Source organism: Rhynchophorus ferrugineus, unplaced genomic scaffold, assembly GCF_030347505.1.
Source record: "Rhynchophorus ferrugineus isolate W39M unplaced genomic scaffold, kcgeb_rfMv2 rfM559, whole genome shotgun sequence".
In the NCBI taxonomy this organism is placed as follows: Eukaryota; Metazoa; Arthropoda; class Insecta; order Coleoptera; family Curculionidae; genus Rhynchophorus; species Rhynchophorus ferrugineus.
Window position 1 is genome coordinate 31,168 of NW_027473136.1, and position 20,932 is coordinate 52,099.

The 20,932-nt window shown below is 38.1% G+C and overlaps 1 long non-coding RNA gene across 1 annotated transcript; it reads right to left on the minus strand.

The window, feature by feature from the left end:
* Positions 1-19,157: 19,157 nt before the first annotated feature.
* On the minus strand, positions 19,158-20,570 carry LOC143206142 (uncharacterized). The gene is made up of 2 exons (XR_013008150.1): positions 20,498-20,570; positions 19,158-19,239 (listed from the first exon to the last, which is right to left on the minus strand). It is a non-coding gene; the product is annotated as an uncharacterized LOC143206142 (long non-coding RNA).
* Positions 20,571-20,932: the final 362 nt, after the last annotated feature.

A 20,932-nucleotide genomic window follows, 5' to 3' on the forward strand; every position in this document is an offset into this window, starting at 1 on the left:
AAGTAATATTCGGCATGCTAATTACATTGCCGGTTGCCAAATTGCATTATCTCTTATAGTTTCCGAGATATGGACTATCGATAATTTACACCTTAGGCTCTGCTTCTAACTTGGGCCCAAATTGTAAAATGGTCTTATCTATTGGCGATTTCGTTCCAATTCACATTCCAAGTAATATTCGGCATGCTAATTACATTGCCGGTTGCCAAATTGCATTATCTCTTATAGTTTCCGAGATATGGACTATCGATAATTTACACCTTAGGCTCTGCTTCTAACTTGGGCCCAAATTGTAAAATGGTCTTATCTATTGGCGATTTCGTTCTAATTCACATTCCAAGTAATATTCGGCATGCTAATTACATTTCCGGTTGCCAAATTGCATTATCTCTTATAGTTTCCGAGATATGGACTATCGATAATTTACACCTTAGGCTCTGCTTCTAACTTGGGCCCAAATTGTAAAATGGTCTTATCTATTGGCGATTTCGTTCCAATTCACATTCCAAGTAATATCCGGCATGCTAATTACATTGCCGGTTGCCAAATTGAATTATCTCTTATAGTTTCCGAGATATGGACTATCGATAATTTACACCTTAGGCTCTGCTTCTAACTTGGGCCCAAATTGTAAAATGGTCTTACCTATTGGCGATTTCGTTCCAATTCACATTCCAAGTAATATTCGGCATGCTAATTACATTGCCGGTTGCCAAATTGCATTATCTCTTATAGTTTCCGAGATATGGACTATCGATAATTTACACCTTAGGCTCTGCTTCTAACTTGGGCCCAAATTGTAAAATGGTCTTATCAATTGGCGATTTCGTTCCAATTCACATTCCAAGTAATATTCGGCATGCTAATTACATTGCCGGTTGCCAAATTGCATTATCTCTTATAGTTTCCGAGATATGGACTATCGATAATTTACATCTTAGGCTCTGCTTCTAACTTGGGCCCAAATTGTAAAATCGTCTTATCTATTGGCGATTTCGTTCCAATTCACATTCCAAGTAATATTCGGCATGCTAATTACATTGCCGGTTGCCAAATTGCATTATCTCTTATAGTTTCCGAGATATGGACTATCGATAATTTACACCTTAGGCTCTGCTTCTAACTTGGGCCCAAATTGTAAAATGGTCTTATCTATTGGCGATTTCGTTCCAATTCACATTCCAAGTAATATCCGGCATGCTAATTACATTGCCGGTTGCCAAATTGAATTATCTCTTATAGTTTCCGAGATATGGACTATCGATAATTTACACCTTAGGCTCTGCTTCTAACTTGGGCCCAAATTGTAAAATGGTCTTATCTATTGGCGATTTCGTTCCAATTCACATTCCAAGTAATATTCGGCATGCTAATTACATTGCCGGTTGCCAAATTGCATTATCTCTTATAGTTTCCGAGATATGGACTATCGATAATTTACACCATAGGCTCTGCTTATAACTTGGGCCCAAATTGTAAAATGGTCTTATCTATTGGCGATTTCGTTCCAATTCACATTCCAAGTAATATTCGGCATGCTAATTACATTGCCGGTTGCGAAATTGCATTATCTCTTATAGTTTCCGAGACATGGACTATCAATAATTTACACCTTAGGCTCTGCTTCTAACTTGGGCCCAAATTGTAAAATGGTCTTATCTATTGGCGATTTCGTTCCAATTCACATTCCAAGTAATATTCGGCATGCTAATTACATTGCCGGTTGCCAAATTGCATTATCTCTTATAGTTTCCGAGATATGGACTATCGATAATTTACACCTTAGGCTATGCTTCTAACTTGGGCCCAAATCGTAAAATGGTCTTATCTATTGGCGATTTCGTTCCAATTCACATTCCAAGTAATATTCGGCATGCTAATTACATTGCCGGTTGCCAAATTGCATTATCTCTTATAGTTTCCGAGATATGGACTATCGATAATTTACACCTTAGGCTCTGCTTCTAACTTGGGGCCAAATTGTAAAATGGTCTTATCTATTGGCGGTTTCGTTCCAATTCACATTCCAAGTAATATTCGGCATGCTAATTACATTGCCGGTTGCCAAATTGCATTATCTCTTATAGTTTCCGAGATATGGACTATCGATAATTTACACCTTAGGCTCTGCTTCTAACTTGGGCCCAAATTGTAAAATGGTCTTATCTATTGGCGATTTCGTCCCAATTCACATTCCAAGTGATATTCGGCATGCTAATTACATTGCCGATTGCGAAATTGCATTATCTGTTATAGTTTCCGAGATATGGACTATCAATAATTTACACCTTAGGCTCTGCTTCTAACTTGGGCCCAAATTGTAAAATGGTCTTATCTATTGGCGATTTCGTTCCAATTCACATTCCAAGTAATATTCGGCATGCTAATTACATTGCCGGTTGCCAAATTGCATTAACTCTTATAGTTTCCGAGATATGGACTATCGATAATTTACACCTTAGGCTCTGCTTCTAACTTGGGGCCAAATTGTAAAATGGTCTTATCTATTGGCGGTTTCGTTCCAATTCACATTCCAAGTAATATTCGGCATGCTAATTACATTGCCGGTTGCCAAATTGCATTATCTCTTATAGTTTCCGAGATATGGACTATCGATAATTTACACCTTAGGCTCTGCTTCTAACTTGGGCCCAAATTGTAAAATGGTCTTATCTATTGGCGATTTCGTCCCAATTCACATTCCAAGTGATATTCGGCATGCTAATTACATTGCCGATTGCGAAATTGCATTATCTGTTATAGTTTCCGAGATATGGACTATCAATAATTTACACCTTAGGCTCTGCTTCTAACTTGGGCCCAAATTGTAAAATGGTCTTATCTATTGGCGATTTCGTTCCAATTCACATTCCAAGTAATATTCGGCATGCTAATTACATTGCCGGTTGCCAAATTGCATTATCTCTTATAGTTTCCGAGATATGGACTATCGATAATTTACACCTTAGGCTCTGCTTCTAACTGGGGCCCAAATTGTAAAATGGTCTTATCTATTGGCGATTTCGTTCCAATTCACATTCCAAGTAATACTCGGCATGCTAATTACATTGCCGGTTGCCAAATTGCATTATCTCTTATAGTTTCCGAGATATGGACTATCGATAATTTACACCTTAGGCTCTGCTTCTAACTTGGGCCCAAATTGTAAAATGGTCTTATCTATTCGCGATTTCGTTCCAATTCACACTCCAAGTAATATTCGGCATGCTAATTACATCGCCGGTTGCGAAATTGCATTATCTCTTATAGTTTCCGAGATATGGACTATCAATAATTTACACCTTAGGCTCTGCTTCTAACTTGGGCCCAAATTGTAAAATGGTCTTATCTATTGGCGTTTTCGTTCCAATTCACATTCCAAGTAATATTCGGCATGCTAATTACATTGCCGGTTGCCAAATTGCATTATCTCTTATAGTTTCCGAGATATGGACTATCGATAATTTACACCTTAGGCTCTGCTTCTAACTTGGGCCCAAATTGTAAAATGGTCTTCTCTATTGGCGATTTCGTTCCAATTCACATTCCAAGTAATATTCGGCATGCTAATTACATTGCCGGTTGCCAAATTGCATTATCTCTTATAGTTTCCGAGATATGGACTATCGATAATTTACACCTTAGGCTCTGCTTCTAACTTGGGCCCAAATTGTAAAATGGTCTTATCTATTGGCGATTTCGTTCCAATTCACATTCCAAGTAATATTCGGCATGCTAATTACATTGCCGGTTGCCAAATTGCATTATCTCTTATAGTTTCCGAGATATGGACTATCGATAATTTACACCTTAGGCTCTGCTTCTAACTTGGGCCCAAATTGTAAAATGGTCTTCTCTATTGGCGATTTCGTTCCAATTCACATTCCAAGTAATATTCGGCATGCTAATTACATTGCCGGTTGCCAAATTGCATTATCTCTTATAGTTTCCGAGATATGGACTATCGATAATTTACACCTTAGGCTCTGCTTCTAACTTGGGCCCAAATTGTAAAATGGTCTTATCTATTGGCGATTTCGTTCCAATTCACATTCCAAGTAATATTCGGCATGCTAATTACATTGCCGGTTGCCAAATTGCATTATCTCTTATAGTTTCCGAGATATGGACTATCGATAATTTACATCTTAGGCTCTGCTTCTAACTTGGGCCCAAATTGTAAAATCGTCTTATCTATTGGCGATTTCGTTCCAATTCACATTCCAAGTAATATTCGGCATGCTAATTACATTGCCGGTTGCCAAATTGCATTATCTCTTATAGATTCCGAGATATGGACTATCGATAATTTACACCTTAGGCTCTGCTTCTAACTTGGGCCCAAATTGTAAAATGGTCTTATCCATTGGCGATTTCGTTCCAATTCACATTCCAAGTAATATCCGGCATGCTAATTACATTGCCGGTTGCCAAATTGAATTATCTCTTATAGTTTCCGAGATATGGACTATCGATAATTTACATCTTAGGCTCTGCTTCTAACTTGGGCCCAAATTGTAAAATGGTCTTATCTATTGGCGATTTCGTTCTAAATCACATTCCAAGTAATATTCGGCATGCTAATTACATTGCCGGTTGCCAAATTGCATTATCTCTTATAGTTTCCGAGATATGGACTATCGATAATTTACACCTTAGGCTCTGCTTCTAACTTGGGCCCAAATTGTAAAATGGTCTTATCTATTGGCGTTTTCGTTCCAATTCACATTCCAAGTAATATTCGGCATGCTAATTACATTGCCGGTTGCCAAATTGCATTATCTCTTATAGTTTCCGAGATATGGACTATCGATAATTTACACCTTAGGCTCTGCTTCTAACTTGGCCCCAAATTGTAAAATGGTCTTCTCTATTGGCGATTTCGTTCCAATTCACATTCCAAGTAATATTCGGCATGCTAATTACATTGCCGGTTGCCAAATTGCATTATCTCTTATAGTTTCCGAGATATGGACTATCGATAATTTACACCTTAGGCTCTGCTTCTAACTTGGGCCCAAATTGTAAAATGGTCTTATCTATTGGCGTTTTCGTTCCAATTCACATTCCAAGTAATATTCGGCATGCTAATTACATTGCCGGTTGCCAAATTGCATTATCTCTTATAGTTTCCGAGATATGGACTATCGATAATTTACACCTTAGGCTCTGCTTCTAACTTGGGCCCAAATTGTAAAATGGTCTTATCTATTTTCGATTTCGTTCCAATTCACATTCCAAGTAATATTCGGCATGCTAATTACATTGCCGGTTGCCAAATTGCATTATCTCTTATAGTTTCCGAGATATGGACTATCGATAATTTACATCTTAGGCTCTGCTTCTAACTTGGGCCCAAATTGTAAAATCGTCTTATCTATTGGCGATTTCGTTCCAATTCACATTCCAAGTAATATTCGGCATGCTAATTTCATTGCCGGTTGCCAAATTGCATTATCTCTTATAGTTTCCGAGATATGGACTATCGATAATTTACACCTTAGGCTCTGCTTCTAACTTGGGCCCAAATTGTAAAATGGTCTTATCTATTGGCGATTTCGTTCCAATTCACATTCCAAGTAATATCCGGCATGCTAATTACATTGCCGGTTGCCAAATTGAATTATCTCTTATAGTTTCCGAGATATGGACTATCGATAATTTACACCTTAGGCTCTGCTTCTAACTTGGGCCCAAATTGTAAAATGGTCTTATCTATTGGCGATTTCGTTCCAATTCACATTCCAAGTAATATTCGGCATGCTAATTACATTGCCGGTTGCCAAATTGCATTATCTCTTATAGTTTCCGAGATATGGACTATCGATAATTTACATCTTAGGCTCTGCTTCTAACTTGGGCCCAAATTGTAAAATGGTCTTATCTATTGGCGATTTCGTTCCAATTCACATTCCAAGTAATATTCGGCATGCTAATTACATTGCCGGTTGCCAAATTGCATTATCTCTTATAGTTTCCGAGATATGGACTATCGATAATTTACACCTTAGGCTCTGCTTCTAACTTGGGCCCAAATTGTAAAATGGTCTTATCTATTGGCGATTTCGTTCCAATTCACATTCCAAGTAATATCCGGCATGCTAATTACATTGCCGGTTGCCAAATTGAATTATCTCTTATAGTTTCCGAGATATGGACTATCGATAATTTACACCTTAGGCTCTGCTTCTAACTTGGGCCCAAAGTGTAAAATGGTCTTATCTATTGGCGTTTTCGTTCCAATTCACATTCCAAGTAATATTCGGCATGCTAATTACATTGCCGGTTGCCAAATTGCATTATCTCTTATAGTTTCCGAGATATGGACTATCGATAATTTACACCTTAGGCTCTGCTTCTAACTTGGGCCCAAATTGTAAAATGGTCTTCTCTATTGGCGATTTCGTTCCAATTCACATTCCAAGTAATATTCGGCATGCTAATTACATTGCCGGTTGCCAAATTGCATTATCTCTTATAGTTTCCGAGATATGGACTATCGATAATTTACACCTTAGGCTCTGCTTCTAACTTGGGCCCAAATTGTAAAATGGTCTTATCTATTGGCGATTTCGTTCCAATTCACATTCCAAGTAATATTCGGCATGCTAATTACATTGCCGGTTGCCAAATTGCATTATCTCTTATAGTTTCCGAGATATGGACTATCGATAATTTACACCTTAGGCTCTGCTTCTAACTTGGGCCCAAATTGTAAAATGGTCTTATCTATTGGCGATTTCGTTCCAATTCACATTCCAAGTAATATTCGGCATGCTAATTACATTGCCGGTTGCCAAATTGCATTATCTCTTATAGTTTCCGAGATATGGACTATCGATAATTTACACCTTAGGCTCTGCTTCTAACTTGGGCCCAAATTGTAAAATGGTCTTATCTATTGGCGATTTCGTCCCAATTCACATTCCAAGTGATATTCGGCATGCTAATTACATTGCCGGTTGCGAAATTGCATTATCTCTTATAGTTTCCGAGATATGGACTATCAATAATTTACACCTTAGGCTCTGCGTCTAACTTGAGCCCAAATTGTAAAATGGTCTTATCTATTGGCGATTTCGTTCCAATTCACATTCCAAGTAATATTCGGCATGCTAATTACATTGCCGGTTGCCAAATTGCATTATCTCTTATAGTTTCCGAGATATGGACTATCGATAATTTACACCTTAGGCTCTGCTTCTAACTTGGGCCCAAATTGTAAAATGGTCTTATCTATTGGCGATTTCGTTCCAATTCACATTCCAAGTAATATTCGGCATGCTAATTACATTGCCGGTTGCCAAATTGCATTATCTCTTATAGTTTCCGAGATATGGACTATCGATAATTTACACCTTAGGCTCTGCTTCTAACTTGGGCCCAAATTGTAAAATGGTCTTATCTATTGGCGATTTCGTTCTAATTCACATTCCAAGTAATATTCGGCATGCTAATTACATTTCCGGTTGCCAAATTGCATTATCTCTTATAGTTTCCGAGATATGGACTATCGATAATTTACACCTTAGGCTCTGCTTCTAACTTGGGCCCAAATTGTAAAATGGTCTTCTCTATTGGCGATTTCGTTCCAATTCACATTCCAAGTAATATTCGGCATGCTAATTACATTGCCGGTTGCCAAATTGCATTATCTCTTATAGTTTCCGAGATATGGACTATCGATAATTTACACCTTAGGCTCTGCTTCTAACTTGGGCCCAAATTGTAAAATGGTCTTCTCTATTGGCGATTTCGTTCCAATTCACATTCCAAGTAATATTCGGCATGCTAATTACATTGCCGGTTGCCAAATTGCATTATCTCTTATAGTTTCCGAGATATGGACTATCGATAATTTACACCTTAGGCTCTGCTTCTAACTTGGGCCCAAATTGTAAAATCGTCTTATCTATTGGCGATTTCGTTCCAATTCACATTCCAAGTAATATTCGGCATGCTAATTACATTGCCGGTTGCCAAATTGCATTATCTCTTATAGTTTCCGAGATATGGACTATCGGTAATTTACACCTTAGGCTCTGCTTCTAACTTGGGCCCAAATTGTAAAATGGTCTTATCTATTGGCGATTTCGTTCCAATTCACATTCCAAGTAATATCCGGCATGCTAATTACATTGCCGGTTGCCAAATTGAATTATCTCTTATAGTTTCCGAGATATGGACTATCGATAATTTACACCTTAGGCTCTGCTTCTAACTTGGGCCCAAATTGTAAAATGGTCTTACCTATTGGCGATTTCGTTCCAATTCACATTCCAAGTAATATTCGGCATGCTAATTACATTGCCGGTTGCCAAATTGCATTATCTCTTATAGTTTCCGAGATATGGACTATCGATAATTTACACCTTAGGCTCTGCTTCTAACTTGGGCCCAAATTGTAAAATGGTCTTATCAATTGGCGATTTCGTTCCAATTCACATTCCAAGTAATATTCGGCATGCTAATTACATTGCCGGTTGCCAAATTGCATTATCTCTTATAGTTTCCGAGATATGGACTATCGATAATTTACATCTTAGGCTCTGCTTCTAACTTGGGCCCAAATTGTAAAATCGTCTTATCTATTGGCGATTTCGTTCCAATTCACATTCCAAGTAATATTCGGCATGCTAATTACATTGCCGGTTGCCAAATTGCATTATCTCTTATAGTTTCCGAGATATGGACTATCGATAATTTACACCTTAGGCTCTGCTTCTAACTTGGGCCCAAATTGTAAAATGGTCTTATCTATTGGCGATTTCGTTCCAATTCACATTCCAAGTAATATCCGGCATGCTAATTACATTGCCGGTTGCCAAATTGAATTATCTCTTATAGTTTCCGAGATATGGACTATCGATAATTTACACCTTAGGCTCTGCTTCTAACTTGGGCCCAAATTGTAAAATGGTCTTATCTATTGGCGATTTCGTTCCAATTCACATTCCAAGTAATATTCGGCATGCTAATTACATTGCCGGTTGCCAAATTGCATTATCTCTTATAGTTTCCGAGATATGGACTATCGATAATTTACACCTTAGGCTCTGCTTCTAACTTGGGCCCAAATTGTAAAATGGCCTTATCTATTGGCGATTTCGTTCCAATTAACATTCCAAGTAATATTCGGCATGCTAATTACATTGCCGGTTGCCAAATTGCATTATCTCTTATAGTTTCCGAGATATGGACTATCGATAATTTACACCTTAGGCTCTGCCTCTAACTTGGGCCCAAATTGTAAAATGGTCTTATCTATTGGCTATTTCGTTCCAATTCACATTCCAAGTAATATTCGGCATGCTAATTACATTGCCGGTTGCCAAATTGCATTATCTCTTATAGTTTCCGAGATATGGACTATCGATAATTTACACCTTAGGCTCTGCTTCTAACTTGGGCCCAAATTGTAAAATGGTCTTATCTATTGGCGATTTCGTTCCAATTCACATTCCAAGTAATATTCGGCATGCTAATTACATTGCCGGGTGCCAAATTGCATTATCTCTTATAGTTTCCGAGATATGGACTATCGATAATTTACACCTTAGGCTCTGCTTCTAACTTGGGCCCAAATTGTAAAATGGTCTTATCTATTGGCGATTTCGTTCCAATTCACATTCCAAGTAATATTCGGCATGCTAATTACATTGCCGGTTGCCAAATTGCATTATCTCTTATAGTTTCCGAGATATGGACTATCGATAATTTACACCTTAGGCTCTGCTTCTAACTTGGGCCCAAATTGTAAAATGGTCTTATCTATTGGCGATTTCGTTCCAATTCACACTCCAAGTAATATTCGGCATGCTAATTACATTGCCGGTTGCGAAATTGCATTATCTCTTATAGTTTCCGAGATATGGACTATCAATAATTTACACCTTAGGCTCTGCTTCTAACTTGGGCCCAAATTGTAAAATGGCCTTATCTATTGGCGATTTCGTTCCAATTCACATTCCAAGTAATATTCGGCATGCTAATTACATTGCCGGTTGCCAAATTGCATTATCTCTTATAGTTTCCGAGATATGGACTATCGATAATTTACACCTTAGGCTCTGCTTCTAACTTGGGCCCAAATTGTAAAATGGTCTTCTCTATTGGCGATTTCGTTCCAATTCACATTCCAAGTAATATTCGGCATGCTAATTACATTGCCGGTTGCCAAATTGCATTACCTCTTATAGTTTCCGAGATATGGACTATCGATAATTTACACCTTAGGCTCTGCTTCTAACTTGGGCCCAAATTGTAAAATGGTCTTATCTATTGGCGATTTCGTTCCAATTCACATTCCAAGTAATATTCGGCATGCTAATTACATTGCCGGTTGCCAAATTGCATTACCTCTTATAGTTTCCGAGATATGGACTATCGATAATTTACACCTTAGGCTCTGCTTCTAACTTGGGCCCAAATTGTAAAATGGTCTTATCTATTGGCGATTTCGTTCCAATTCACATTCCAAGTAATATTCGGCATGCTAATTACATTGCCGGTTGCCAAATTGCATTATCTCTTATAGTTTCCGAGATATGGACTATCGACAATTTACACCTTAGGCTCTGCTTCTAACTTGGGCCCAAATTGTAAAATGGTCTTCTCTATTGGCGATTTCGTTCCAATTCACATTCCAAGTAATATTCGGCATGCTAATTACATTGCCGGTTGCCAAATTGCATTATCTCTTATAGTTTCCGAGATATGGACTATCCATAATTTACACCTTAGGCTCTGCTTCTAACTTGGGCCCAAATTGTAAAATGGTCTTATCTATTGGCGATTTCGTTCCAATTCACATTCCAAGTAATATTCGGCATGCTAATTACATTGCCGGTTGCCAAATTGAATTATCTCTTATAGTTTCCGAGATATGGACTATCGATAATTTACACCTTAGGCTCTGCTTCTAACTTGGGCCCAAATTATAAAATGGTCTTACCTATTGGCGATTTCGTTCCAATTCACATTCCAAGTAATATTCGGCATGCTAATTACATTGCCGGTTGCCAAATTGCATTATCTCTTATAGTTTCCGAGATATGGACTATCGATAATTTACACCTTAGGCTCTGCTTCTAACTTGGGCCCAAATTGTAAAATGGTCTTATCTATTGGCGATTTCGTTCCAATTCACATTCCAATTAATATTCGGCATGCTAATTACATTGCCGGTTGCCAAATTGCATTATCTCTTATAGTTTCCGAGATATAGACTATCGATAATTTACACCTTAGGCTCTGCTTCTAACTTGGGCCCAAATTGTAAAATGGTCTTATCTATTGGCGATTTCGTTCCAATTCACATTCCAAGTAATATTCGGCATGCTAATTACATTGCCGGTTGCCAAATTGCATTATCTCTTATAGTTTCCGAGATATGGACTATCGATAATTTACACCTTAGGCTCTGCTTCTAACTTGGGCCCAAATTGTAAAATGGTCTTATCTATTGGCGATTTCGTTCCAATTCACATTCCAAGTAATATTCGGCATGCTAATTACATTGCCGGTTGCCAAATGCATTATCTCTTATAGTTTCCGAGATATGGACTATCGATAATTTACACCTTAGGCTCTGCTTCTAACTTGGGCCCAAATTGTAAAATGGTCTTATCTATTGGCGATTTCGTTCCAATTCACATTCCAAGTAATATTCGGCATGCTAATTATATTGCCGGTTGCCAAATTGAATTATCTCTTATAGTTTCCGAGATATGGACTATCGGTAATTTACACCTTAGGCTCTGCTTCTAACTTGGGCCCAAATTGTAAAATGGTCTTATCTATTGGCGATTTCGTTCCAATTCACATTCCAAGTAATATCCGGCATGCTAATTACATTGCCGGTTGCCAAATTGAATTATCTCTTATAGTTTCCGGGATATGGACTATCGATAATTTACACCTTAGGCTCTGCTTCTAACTTGGGCCCAATATGTAAAATCGTCTTATCTATTGGCGATTTCGTTCCAATTCACATTCCAAGTAATATTCGGCATGCTAATTACATTGCCGGTTGCCAAATTGCATTATTTCTTATAGTTTCCGAGATATAGACTATCGGTAATTTACACCTTAGGCTCTGCTTCTAACTTGGGCCCAAATTGTAAAATGGTCTTATCTATTGGCGATTTCGTTCCAATTCACATTCCAAGTAATATCCGGCATGCTAATTACATTGCCGGTTGCCAAATTGAATTATCTCTTATAGTTTCCGGGATATGGACTATTGATAATTTACACCTTAGGCTCTGCTTCTAACTTGGGCCCAAATTGTAAAATGGTCTTACCTATTGGCGATTTCGTTCCAATTCACATTCCAGGTAATATTCGGCATGCTAATTACATTGCCGGTTGCCAAATTGCATTATCCCTTATAGTTTCCGAGATATGGACTATCGATAATTTACACCTTAGGCTCTGCTTCTAACTTGGGCACAAATTGTAAAATGGTCTTATCTATTGGCGATTTCGTTCCAATTCACATTCCAAGTAATATTCGGCATGCTAATTACATTGCCGGTTGCCAAATTGCATTATCTCTTATAGTTTCCGAGATATGGACTATCGATAATTTACACCTTAGGCTCTGCTTCTAACTTGGGCACAAATTGTAAAATGGTCTTATCTATTGGCGATTTTGTTCCAATTCACATTCCAAGTAATATTCGGCATGCTAATTACATTGCCAGTTGCCAAATTGCATTATCTCTTATAGTTTCCGAGATATGGACTATCGATAATTTACACCTTAGGCTCTGCTTCTAACTTGGGCCCAAATTGTAAAATGGTCTTATCTATTGGCGATTTCGTTCCAATTCACATTCCAGGTAATATCCGGCATGCTAATTACATTGCCGGTTGCCAAATTGAATTATCTCTTATAGTTTCCGGGATATGGACTATCGATAATTTACACCTTAGGCTCTGCTTCTAACTTGGGCCCAATTTGTAAAATCGTCTTATCTATTGGCGATTTCGTTCCAATTCACATTCCAAGTAATATTCGGCATGCTAATTACATTGCCGGTTGCCAAATTGCATTATCTCTTATAGTTTCCGAGATATGGACTATCGGTAATTTACACCTTAGGCTCTGCTTCTAACTTGGGCCCTAATTGTAAAATGGTCTTATCTATTGGCGATTTCGTTCCAATTCACATTCCAAGTAATATCCGGCATGCTAATTACATTGCCGGTTGCCAAATTGCATTATCTCTTATAGTTTCCGAGATATGGACTATCGATAATTTACACCTTAGGCTCTGCTTCTAACTTGGGCCCAAATTGTAAAATGGTCTTATCTATTGGCGATTTCGTTCCAATTCACATTCCAAGTAATATTCGGCATGCTAATTACATTGCCGGTTGCCAAATTGCATTATCTCTTATAGTTTCCGAGATATGGACTATCGAAATTTACACCTTAGGCTCTGCTTCTAACTTGGGCCCAATTTGTAAAATCGTCTTATCTATTGGCGATTTCGTTCCAATTCACATTCCAAGTAATATTCGGCATGCTAATTACATTGCCGGTTGCCAAATTGCATTATCTCTTATAGTTTCCGAGATATGGACTATCGGTAATTTACACCTTAGGCTCTGCTTCTAACTTGGGCCCAAATTGTAAAATGGTCTTATCTATTGGCGATTTCGTTCCAATTCACACTCCAAGTAATATTCGGCATGCTAATTACATTGCCGGTTGCGAAATTGCATTATCTCTTATAGTTTCCGAGATATGGACTATCAATAATTTACACCTTAGGCTCTGCTTCTAACTTGGGCCCAAATTGTAAAATGGTCTTATCTATTGGCGATTTCGTTCCAATTCACATTCCAAGTAATATTCGGCATGCTAATTACATTGCCGGTTGCCAAATTGCATTATCTCTTATAGTTTCCGAGATATGGACTATCGATAATTTACACCTTAGGCTCTGCTTCTAACTTGGGCCCAAATTGTAAAATGGTCTTATCTATTGGCGATTTCGTTCCAATTCACATTCCAAGTAATATTCGGCATGCTAATTACATTGCCGGTTGCCAAATTGCATTATCTCTTATAGTTTCCGAGATATGGACTATCGATAATTTACACCTTAGGCTCTGCTTCTAACTTGGGCCCAAATTGTAAAATGGTCTTATCTATTGGCGATTTCGTTCCAATTCACATTCCAAGTAATATTCGGCATGCTAATTATATTGCCGGTTGCCAAATTGCATTATCTCTTATAGTTTCCGAGATATGGACTATCGATAATTTACACCTTAGGCTCTGCTTCTAACTTGGGCCCAAATTGTAAAATGGTCTTCTCTATTGGCGATTTCGTTCCAATTCACATTCCAAGTAATATTCGGCATGCTAATTACATTGCCGGTTGCCAAATTGCATTAACTCTTATAGTTTCCGAGATATGGACTATCGATAATTTACACCTTAGGCTCTGCTTCTAACTTGGGCCCAAATTGTAAAATGGTCTTATCTATTGGCGATTTCGTTCCAATTCACATTCCAAGTAATATTCGGCATGCTAATTACATTGCCGGTTGCCAAATTGCATTATCTCTTATAGTTTCCGAGATATGGACTATCGATAATTTACACCATAGGCTCTGCTTCTAACTTGGGCCCAAATTGTAAAATGGTCTTATCTATTGGCGATTTCGTTCCAATTCACATTCCAAGTAATATTCGGCATGCTAATTACATTGCCGGTTGCCAAATTGCATTATCTCTTATAGTTTCCAAGATATGGACTATCGATAATTTACACCTTAGGCTCTGCTTCTAACTTGGGCCCAAATTGTAAAATGGTCTTATCTATTGGCGATTTCGTTCCAATTCACATTCCAAGTGATATTCGGCATGCTAATTACATTGCCGGTTGCGAAATTGCATTATCTCTTATAGTTTCCGAGATATGGACTATCAATAATTTACACCTTAGGCTCTGCTTCTAACTTGGGCCCAAATTGTAAAATGGTCTTATCTATTGGCGATTTCGTTCCAATTCACATTCCAAGTAATATTCAGCATGCTAATTACATTGCCGGTTGCCAAATTGCATTATCTCTTATAGTTTCCGAGATATGGACTATCGATAATTTACAACTTAGGCTCTGCTTCTAACTTGGGCCCAAATTGTAAAATGGCCTTATCTATTGGCGATTTCGTTCCAATTCACATTCCAAGTAATATTCGGCATGCTAATTACATTGCCGGTTGCCAAATTGCATTATCTCTTATAGTTTCCGAGATATGGACTATCGATAATTTACACCTTAGGCTCTGCTTCTAACTTGGGCCCAAATTGTAAAATGGTCTTATCTATTGGCGATTTCGTTCCAATTCACATTCCAAGTAGTATTCGGCATGCTAATTACACTGCCGGTTGCCAAATTGCATTATATCTTATAGTTTCCGAGATATGGACTATCGATAATTTACACCTTAGGCTCTGCTTCTAACTTGGGCCCAAATTGTAAAATGGTCTTATCTATTGGCGATTTCGTTCCAATTCACATTCCAAGTAATATTCGGCATGCTAATTACATTGCCGGTTGCCAAATTGCATTAACTCTTATAGTTTCCGAGATATGGACTATCGATAATTTACACCTTAGGCTCTGCTTCTAACTTGGGCCCAAATTGTAAAATGGTCTTATCTATTGGCGATTTCGTTCCAATTCACATTCCAAGTAATATTCGGCATGCTAATTACATTGCCGGTTGCCAAATTGCATTATCTCTTATAGTTTCCGAGATATGGACTATCGATAATTTACACCATAGGCTCTGCTTCTAACTTGGGCCCAAATTGTAAAATGGTCTTATCTATTGGCGATTTCGTTCCAATTCACATTCCAAGTAATATTCGGCATGCTAATTACATTGCCGGTTGCCAAATTGCATTATCTCTTATAGTTTCCGAGATATGGACTATCGATAATTTACACCTTAGGCTCTGCTTCTAACTTGGGCCCAAATTGTAAAATGGTCTTATCTATTAGCGATTTCGTTCCAATTCACATTCCAAGTAATATTCGGCATGATAATTACATTGCCGGTTGCCAAATTGCATTATCTCTTATAGTTTCCGAGATATGGACTATCAATAATTTACACCTTAGGCTCTGCTTCTAACTTGGGCCCAAATTGTAAAATGGTCTTATCTATTGGCGATTTCGTTCCAATTCACATTCCAAGTAATATTCGGCATGCTAATTACATTGCCGGTTGCCAAATTGCATTATCTCTTATAGTTTCCGAGATATGGACTATCGATAATTTACACCTTAGGCTCTGCTTCTAACTTGGGCCCAAATTGTAAAATGGCCTTATCTATTGGCGATTTCGTTCCAATTCACATTCCAAGTAATATTCGGCATGCTAATTACATTGCCGGTTGCCAAATTGCATTATCTCTTATAGTTTCCGAGATATGGACTATCGATAATTTTCACCTTAGGCTCTGCTTCTAACTTGGGCCCAAATTGTAAAATGGTCTTACCTATTGGCGATTTCGTTCCAATTCGCATTCCAAGTAATATTCGGCATGCTAATTACATTGCCGGTTGCCAAATTGCATTATCTCTTATAGTTTCCGAGATATGGACTATCGATAATTTACACCTTAGGCTCTGCTTCTAACTTGGGCCCAAATTGTAAAATGGTCTTATCTATTGGCGATTTCGTTCCAATTCACACTCCAAGTAATATTCGGCATGCTAATTACATTGCCGGTTGCGAAATTGCATTATCTCTTATAGTTTCCGAGATATGGACTATCAATAATTTACACCTTAGGCTCTGCTTCTAACTTGGGCCCAAATTGTAAAATGGTCTTATCTATTGGCGATTTCGTTCCAATTCACATTCCAAGTAATATTCGGCATGCTAATTACATTGCCGGTTGCCAAATTGCATTGTCTCTTATAGTTTCCGAGATATGGACTATCGATAATTTACACCTTAGGCTCTGCTTCTAACTTGGGCCCAAATTGTAAAATGGTCTTATCTATTGGCGATTTCGTTCCAATTCACATTCCAAGTAATATTCGGCATGCTAATTACAATGCCGGTTGCCAAATTGCATTATCTCTTATAGTTTCCGAGATATGGACTATCGATAATTTACACCTTAGGCTCTGCTTCTAACTTGGGCCCAAATTGTAAAATGGCCTTATCTATTGGCGATTTCGTTCCAATTCACATTCCAAGTAATATTCGGCATGCTAATTACATTGCCGGTTGCCAAATTGCATTATCTCTTATAGTTTCCGAGATATGGACTATCGATAATTTTCACCTTAGGCTCTGCTTCTAACTTGGGTCCAAATTGTAAAATGGTCTTACCTATTGGCGATTTCGTTCCAATTCGCATTCCAAGTAATATTCGGCATGCTAATTACATTGCCGGTTGCCAAATTGCATTATCTCTTATAGTTTCCGAGATATGGACTATCGATAATTTACACCTTAGGCTCTGCTTCTAACTTGGGCCCAAATTGTAAAATGGTCTTATCTATTGGCGATTTCGTTCCAATTCACACTCCAAGTAATATTCGGCATGCTAATTACATTGCCGGTTGCGAAATTGCATTATCTCTTATAGTTTCCGAGATATGGACTATCAATAATTTACACCTTAGGCTCTGCTTCTAACTTGGGCCCAAATTGTAAAATGGTCTTATCTATTGGCGATTTCGTTCCAATTCACATTCCAAGTAATATTCGGCATGCTAATTACATTGCCGGTTGCCAAATTGCATTGTCTCTTATAGTTTCCGAGATATGGACTATCGATAATTTACACCTTAGGCTCTGCTTCTAACTTGGGCCCAAATTGTAAAATGGTCTTATCTATTGGCGATTTCGTCCCAATTCACATTCCAAGTGATATTCGGCATGCTAATTACATTGCCGATTGCGAAATTGCATTATCTCTTATAGTTTCCGAGATATGGACTATCAATAATTTACACCTTAGGCTCTGCTTCTAACTTGGGCCCAAATTGTAAAATGGTCTTATCTATTGGCGATTTCGTTCCAATTCACATTCCAAGTAATATTCGGCATGCTAATTACATTGCCGGTTGCCAAATTGCATTATCTCTTATAGTTTCCGAGATATGGACTATCGATAATTTTCACCTTAGGCTCTGCTTCTAACTTGGGCCCAAATTGTAAAATGGTCTTACCTATTGGCGATTTCGTTCCAATTCACATTCCAAGTAATATTCGGCATGCTAATTACATTGCCGGTTGCCAAATTGCATTATCTCTTATAGTTTCCGAGATATGGACTATCGATAATTTACACCTTAGGCTCTGCTTCTAACTTGGGCCCAAATTGTAAAATGGTCTTATCTATTGGCGATTTCGTTCCAATTCACACTCCAAGTAATATTCGGCATGTTAATTACATTGCCGGTTGCGAAATTGCATTATCTCTTATAGTTTCCGAGATATGGACTATCGATAATTTACACCTTAGGCTCTGCTTCTAACTTGGGCCCAAATTGTAAAATGGTCTTATCTATTGGCGATTTCGTTCCAATTCACATTCCAAGTAATATTCGGCATGCTAATTACATTGCCGGTTGCCAAATTGCATTATCTCTTATAGTTTCCGAGATATGGACTATCGATAATTTACATCTTAGGCTCTGCTTCTAACTTGGGCCCAAATTGTAAAATCGTCTTATCTATTGGCGATTTCGTTCCAATTCACATTCCAAGTAATATTCGGCATGCTAATTACATTGCCGGTTGCCAAATTGCATTATCTCTTATAGTTTCCGAGATATGGACTATCGATAATTTACACCTTAGGCTCTGCTTCTAACTTGGGCCCAAATTGTAAAATGGTCTTATCTATTGGCGATTTCGTTCCAATTCACATTCCAAGTAATATCCGGCATGCTAATTACATTGCCGGTTGCCAAATTGAATTATCTCTTATAGTTTCCGAGATATGGACTATCGATAATTTACACCTTAGGCTCTGCTTCTAACATGGGCCCAAATTGTAAAATGGTCTTACCTATTGGCGATTTCGTTCCAATTCACATTCCAAGTTTAGGGTAAAAATGATGTGGCTCGGTGAATGGAGGTAAATCGAAATGAAACAGTGGTGTTTACATAATGTGACCGTTATTTATTGGCAAAATAAAAAATGTGAAAATACAAATAAATAAAACGGATGGCAGCGGAGTTACCTGTTGACGAGGCTTGGGCAGTCGATGGTGGCCCGTCTTAACCAAACGAGGGTTGAGCACTGAATGACCGAAATACCCTTCAATAATATCCCAGATAAACGTCTCGGGGTTGCCGCCAGCTATTCGGTGTCGGGTTCCAATTGGCACCCCGCCGGTGTTCAACATCTGGGATTATATTTCTGGGTATTTTGTAGACCGTTATTCCACGATGTAAAATTCGACATGCCTCAATTCGCTACAATACTCCCCTGCCAGAATTTTACATAAAATTACTTCAACAAAAATACAAAAATGTTTGCAAAAAATATCAAATACAAAAAAAAAACATATACCAAACAAAATGTGCTGTGTAAACTGGGCTTTGAAAAAATATGATAGTTCGAAACGGTTGTGATCTGGTACGGCTGTTGATATCTTCCGGTCCTACAGATACCATTGTATCATCGTCGCTTTGGCACTTGAATGTGGTCCATCGACGACGTTGAAAACAAGCTATTCTTCAGACAGGGCTCCCGTAATCGACGCTGTGGGAGGCTCGACTGTTCGACGACGTGGTAGCTTATTTTCTTCGACGACGAGACGTTAGCAATTCTGGTACTTCGGCGAAGACATAACGAGTCTACGGTGACTGCAATCGGTACCTAGCTTCTGGAGCTGCTCTGTGACTAATCCGTAGTCACATACGTTAGGTTAATTCATAAAAAACAAATAACGACGGTATCCGACCGAAGCTGCCCAAAGCCTTTTAAATCAAAATATCTGCCATTATGACGGAGACGGCGAGCGAAGGAAGACATTATGATTTAAACATAGCGCCGAAAGAAATGTTTAGCCGAGACGCTGATGATTAAGCAGTGACGTAAAAATATTCCAAAAGATTGTGAAATAAAAATTTTGACAAAAAAATTTTTTAAAAAAGTGAATTGGAAATAATGAAATTAATCGGAATAAAATGAAAATGAATCTTGAAGGTAAAATTGAAAAGGAATCGAATTAAAATTATTTAAAATTTTGAAACAAAAAAAAATATAACGGTCACGTAAAATACACCATTTCTATGTACCCTCCATTCACGAGTCCAAACCCAATTTTGCGAAAGATAACTTCGGGGTCACCACTTTAGGGTAAAAATGATGTGGCTCGGTGAATGGAGGTAAAACAAAATAAAACAGTGGTGTTTACATGATGTGACCGTTATTTATTGACAATATAAAAAATGAGAAAAATACAAAGATAAAAAGGATGGCAGCGGAGTTACCTGTTGACGAGGCTTGGGCAGTCGATGGTGGCACGTCTTAACCAAACGAGGGTTGAGCACTGAATGACCGAAATACTCTTCAATAATATCCCAGATAAACGTCTCGGGGTTGCCGCCAGCTATTCGGTGTCGGGTTCCAATTGGCACCCCGCCGGTGTTCAACATCTGGGATTATATTTCTGGGTATTTTGTAGACCGTTTATTCCACGATGTAAAATTCGACATGCCTCAATTCGCTACACAAGTAATATTCGGCATGCTAATTACATTGCCGGTTGCCAAATTGCATTATCTCTTATAGTTTCCGAGATATGGACTATCGATAATTTACACCTTAGGCTCTGCTTCTAACTTGGGCCCCAAATTGTAAAAATGGTCTTATCTATTGGCGATTTCGTTCCAATTCACACTCCAAGTAATATTCGGCATGCTAAT